The 5,623-nt window shown below is 58.5% G+C and overlaps 1 protein-coding gene across 1 annotated transcript in view; it reads left to right on the forward strand.

The window, feature by feature from the left end:
- Positions 1-5,623, forward strand: part of DCHS1 (dachsous cadherin-related 1) — a 58,040-nt gene that overhangs the window by 2,024 nt on the left and 50,393 nt on the right.

Consider the following 5,623-nt stretch of genomic DNA (forward strand, 5'->3'; position numbering starts at 1 on the left):
CTGTCCCTAGGCTGTTTGGGCAGAAATGCTGGAACAGAGACCCCTGTGCTCAGTGTGAGTCAGGAGTGGGGCAGAGCCTGTCACTCCCTTCCTGCATGCCAGTACCAGACGTGTCAGTGACACTGGGCACACCTCAAGCATGTGCTGAGGACAGTGTTGACCTCAGCAAAGACTGGGGCCCACTGTGCCAGGCCTGGGAAGTGTGGAGCTGCCTTGCAGGCCAGGACACTGAAAATGGTGCTCAGGAACAGGGGTAACTCCTCTGGGAAGCTGCTTGTAGCCAAGCTGCTGATGTCTCGCTCCTCCTGTGAGGTCATTAGCCAAAGTTCATCAGCTTTGTAAGGCTGGTTGTGAACGTTAGCATTAATCATGCACAGCTGGTATTGATGTGTTACCTTGGGAAGAGCATCTGTGGGATTTGAGTTGAGAGACGTGCTCCACCAGCCTTTGTGTGGGGAGGCCATCTGGAGAGGTGCTGCCCTCTGGCAGGTCCTTCAGGCCCCGGGATATGCCCATGATGCCATCTGCATTTTGTACACTTGGTGTCCCTGCGTTTGGTGTTTCAGTGCTCAGGCCCTGGTGCCCTGCTTGCTGGGTAATACAGCACCTCTGAGCCAGGATGGGGGAACACGGGGCTGGGGGGCTGAGGCACTAATGGAGCCAGGCACTGCCAAGCCAGGCAGCATCTAGACTGCCCATCAGGACAAGCACCTTTGGAGTCTGGGGCAATTCTGAGGAGCTAGGGTACTGGGATGTCTGGCTGGGGCCACGAGGGGCTCTGGGGCCAGGTGGTGAGTTGTGCCCATGGGGCTAGGACAAGGGGAAGCCGGAATTCTGGGGCCCTTGAGACAAGGCAGGAAGAAGTTCTGTAACCTGGCCAGGGAAAAGGGCCTCCAGATAGGCCTGGAGGAGGAAGCGGAGGTGGTGAGAAAAGTGATCTCTGGGTGTAGGTGGGCTGCTGGGGCATGGGGGCATGAGCATGTGGGCTGTGTGGCAGTATGCGGGCAGGGGGGCTGATGGTATGGGGTGGGAGGGCTGGAGAGGGGCTAGTGAGTGCAGGGAATGGGGGCAAGGAGTGTGTGGGAAAGGAGTTGTGTGGGAGCAAAGGCTGGGTGCAGAATAGAGAAGGGACATGGGGCAGATCTAGGGGGGTAGGGGATGGGTCAGGGGGGGAGTCTGGGCAGAAGACATGGGTGAGAGATGAGGAGTGAAGCTTTGGGTGGGGGAAGATTTGGATTTGGTCTGTACAGGACAATACTCCACAGTGTCCCAAGTGGGTGGGGATGGGGATGGGGACAGGACCGGGGATGGGGACAGAGGTGAGGAAGGGGTCAAGGGTGGGGGGTTCAGGTCAGGGCGGAGGATCCGCATGTCCCTGGATGAGCATGGAGGCCTCAGTGTGTGCAGGGACGTCTGGGCTGTGGCAGCCCCTGAAGGGAGGCCTCCCTCTCCCTCCTTCTCCGTGCCTTCCTGCGCGGTGCCGCTCCGTGTGAGAAGGCGTTCTGGAAATGCAATCGGAGATGGCGGCCGGGCCCCTGGCGCAGCGCGGGGACAGGCCGGAGGGGGAGTGGGGCCTTCAGAGGAGCTGGGGCCGTGGGGTGGCATGGGGAGGTCCAGCGTGTGGCTGCCTGGCTGTCGTGGGGTTGGGCAGTGCTGGGGCAGCCCCGCTCTGCGCGGCGCAGGGAGAGGGGCTGGCGCAGCGGCCGCGGCCACCGAGGGCTTGGCTGGGCTTCCATGGTCTTGGCTCGGCCCTCGTGTTTCGTTTGGAAACAGCGAGTCTGGGCCGAGCGCAGGTAACTCCCGCGTGGCCTCGGCACAAAGCAAACAGCTCTCACATCTGCTGCTGCTTCCTCTGAGCCGGGAAACGTGAGAGGATGGGAAAGGAGGCAGGGAAAGGAGACTGGGAAAGGAGGCTGGGAAAGGAGGCTGGCCAGGCTGGGGGGGGGAGCCCAACGCCCAGGGCACGGCTCCGCCATCGCACCCCGTGTCCCCGAACAGGAGGGCTCCAGAGGTGCTGCCAGGGTCCATGGAGGTCAGCAGCTGGCCCCATGTCTCAAAAGGCTGTCAGCCACGTCAGGTGTGCAGCCCCACAGCCCCTGTGTGCAGTCGCTCCCACTCAGCTACTTCTGTCCATGGCTTCAAGGTGTCCGGGCTCATCCTCACCTGGGGAGGTGGGTCTCTGCCAAGGTCTGCATTTGGTCCAGACCCACATGATGGTCATGAGAGCTTAGGCCATGGGCAAGCCCTGCCAGCGTGAAGTGCAGGACACAGGGCAGCCTCCAAAGGCAGCACAGGACCAAACAGGTTCCATCTCTATTGGACTGCCATGTTTCCAAGCAAAAAAACCTGGTAGGACCAGGTCTATTTTCAGATGGTGATGTCTGCTCTCTGTAGACAGGGAAGTAGCAAGTCTGTGTGAGTGACCAGAAGAGACTTGAAGCACAGCTGCAGGTCTCCTGCTCCCTTGCATACCCCATCCTCTCTGCCAGGTCAATCCCTGTGTTTGGTGTATGAACAGAGCAAAGCAGAGTAGGCTGATGGCCCAAGCTCCCCAGAAAGAAAAAGGATCTGGTAACATCTTTATTTATTGCTCATGTTTATCATGGGCCAGATCCCACAGTAGCAGACTCTGCACGAGCACTAAGCAAAGGAAACAGCAAACTCACAGTTAAAGACTGAGAGAGAAACACCAGTGGAGAAGGAGCCCAGGGAATCAGAGAACATGACAGAAGCAGAAAGCAGAGTAAGGGACAGTCACTAACTGCTTGTCTCTGTTTCTCTCTGTGGCCAGAAGCTGATAATATGGAAGCTTTATGGCTCATCAGACTGCATTCAAATGCTATGGGTACATGATGTGAAGCACTATTCTGGTATAAATTCACCCTGCTGGCATAAATTTGTTTTAAACATTTGACTTTGTACCAGCAAGCTGCATGCATGGTCAGATATTGTCTTTCTGGGCCTTTCTAACTTCTCATGCTAAATCGAGTATTGTCTGTCCTCTGGCAGCCAGCAAACAGCACACAGAGCTCTGCAAACCCCATGTTGTGAGCACAGGCTGATTTGACAGAAATGTGAATGAGATGAGATGGTGGGTTATTGATTCTTGCATATATCCAATATTAATGGGTTTTTAACCAGGATTTATGTTTTTCTTTTGCATTCATAAACACAATTGCTGGGGAACAAGAACATCAGAGGTCAAAAACTGGCCAGCAATACACCTAATGTATAATCTGATGTCTTAGTATCTTGCAGTTTTGAGTTCAAGTCTGATGAATTTTGACAACTGGGTACTGTTCTGTGCTTCTGTGGGGCTGGGAGTGCTGCCCACTCAGCACCAGGAGAGCCTCTTGGGCTGTGCCCCAGATAGGTGGACCTGCATTAAGTGCTGTAGGCTGGACCAGGCCATATGTGGTGTGTGACCGAAGGAAAGTCTTGACAGATGATTCTGATGCATGGGCTGTGCTGCTGGAGGGGGTGGCTGTGAGAGGACACAGGGAGTAGCTGTGCTCAGGGACTGAGCAGCAAGGGCAGCAACACTCACTGGCTGCTGCCAAAGAGAGTGGCAGGAGATGGGGAGGACAGTACTGCATGTGCTCATTTTACTGGGACAAGGGATTCAGCATTAACCTATTTTCAGACCTTAGCATGACATAAACTAGGCCTCCCCCTCATCAGAAACAAGAAGGCAAGACAGGGAGACTCCTGCGAGCTTGCTGGGGAGCAGTGCAAGGGAGGGAGCACATCAAGCTGCTGGTAGTGCAGGCTGTAATGTGGGAGAGTCTGGGGGTGCACAAGAAGTGGGGACATGGGGGAGATGCTGGTACATGGGGAGGTTGTGGGGGAGGTGAGTGCTGTTGTTACCGCCAGAAGAGCTGCATTTGTTCCAAATTCCTGTGAAAGTTATTTCCTTGCACTGCCAGCAGCCTCCTCCTGGGCTTGGCACAGCAGCCAGCGCCATGATTAATTCAAGTAGCATTTCCCCTGGAGCTGCAGCAGCTTTTCCACTGCAGCCGAGAGGCCCCAGCCCCTGCGCTGCTCTCCCCCATGCTCTGCTCCTCCCCCAGCTCCCTCCTTCCTCCTCGCCATCCCCAGCCCCCTTCACAGCTGCCCCTCTTCCCTCACCTCCTCAGCCCCCGGCCCCTTGCAGCTCCCCGTCCTCCTGCAGCCCTCGTTGTCCCTGTCCCTCCTCCATGTTCCCACAGCCTCACCTGCACACGCTGCCCTTCCAGGTGCCAGCCCCATGCCTCCCCTCCCTGTGTCCCAGCCCACCAACATGTCCCCCCAGTCTCGGCTCCCTCTTGTTCTCTCCACACCCCTTGGCTGCTGCCAGCTGCCATTGCCTGCTCTGCTCCTGGGACCTGGGACCTGTGCTTTTTGTCTCCAGGGCAGCTCCTCCTCGCCTGCATGGCCCTTGGGACACTCCAGCTCCCTGTCCCCGTCCCTCCCTCCTTCCCCAGGGTCACTCTGCTTGCTGTGCTTGTTCTCATGCTGCCCTGAGCCCCCGTCCCACCTGCACATCTTGCCCAACCATGTCCCATTTCACTTTGTGGACCTGCTCTGTGAGCCCTGCACAACCAAAACCAGCCCAACACCCATGGCTGGATCTTCCTTGGTCCATCTGTGCCCCCCAGGAGGCCACAACCAGACCCTGTCACTTCTCTCCCACCCTGCACTATTGCTGCCCCACTAAAGCCCCTCACCCTGGGCACTCTTGCCCTGCAGAGGACCAGCTTCCCTGCCCTGCTCAGCTCCCCAGTTCCCTGCCGTGCTCCTCAGCTCCCCTGCCCCATTCAGCTCCTGCCAGCTCTGCTGGGGGTCCTGGTGCCCTGTAGCTCCTTGCTGCAGTTCCCATTTCAGCTCCCCACTGCTCCACTACAGAAGACACCTCCATGTTCCTGGGTAAGCCTTGCTCCCCATCTCTCTGTGCCATACTCGCCCCTGTGCTCAGGGACACCGGGTTCCTGCCGCTTGCTCCTGTGCATCACCTTCCACAGTCCTACCTCCTTTCCACTTTCTATGACTCACCTGCCTCCCCTCCTCCTCAGAACTGGGAGCTTTACCCCATCCCAGAACGACGCTGGAGCCCACAGGCTGCCCCTGTTCTCCATGCCTTGCTGTGTGAGGCTGGGGCAGCCCTGGCCTGTCCTGTGGGGCCACCTGCCAGAGCCTGTGCCCTGGGCTGCAGGGTTGTGAGGAGCCAGCGCTGCCAGCAGGCAGGGCCTGCGGCTCGCAGAGGGCTCCCCTGGCATGGGGCACCCCCAGATGTGGTTGTCTCCTGGACATAGGGCTCCCTCCCCTGCATGAGAGGCTCCCCCACATGAGAGGCTCTCCCTGGATATAAAGATCTCCTGGGCTGCCCCTGGACATGAGGCTCCCCCAGGCCCTGGGGTCTCCTCGATATGGGGCTCCCTGTGGGCTCAGGGCCTGACCCTTGCCTGGGCCACGTGTGCTGGACCATGGCTGGGGCTGGACCCTGACGGCTCCCCCAGGCCCTGGGGTCTCCTCGATATGGGGCTCCCTGTGGGCTCAGGGCCTGACCCTTGCCTGGGCCACGTGTGCTGGACCATGGCTGGGGCTGGACCCTGACCCGACAGGCTCCCCCGAGGCCAGAGGATGC

The sequence above is a fragment of the Chaetura pelagica genome, unplaced genomic scaffold, assembly GCF_000747805.2.
Source record: "Chaetura pelagica isolate M959 unplaced genomic scaffold, ChaPel_1.0 scaffold333, whole genome shotgun sequence".
Classification (NCBI taxonomy): domain Eukaryota; kingdom Metazoa; phylum Chordata; class Aves; order Apodiformes; family Apodidae; genus Chaetura; species Chaetura pelagica.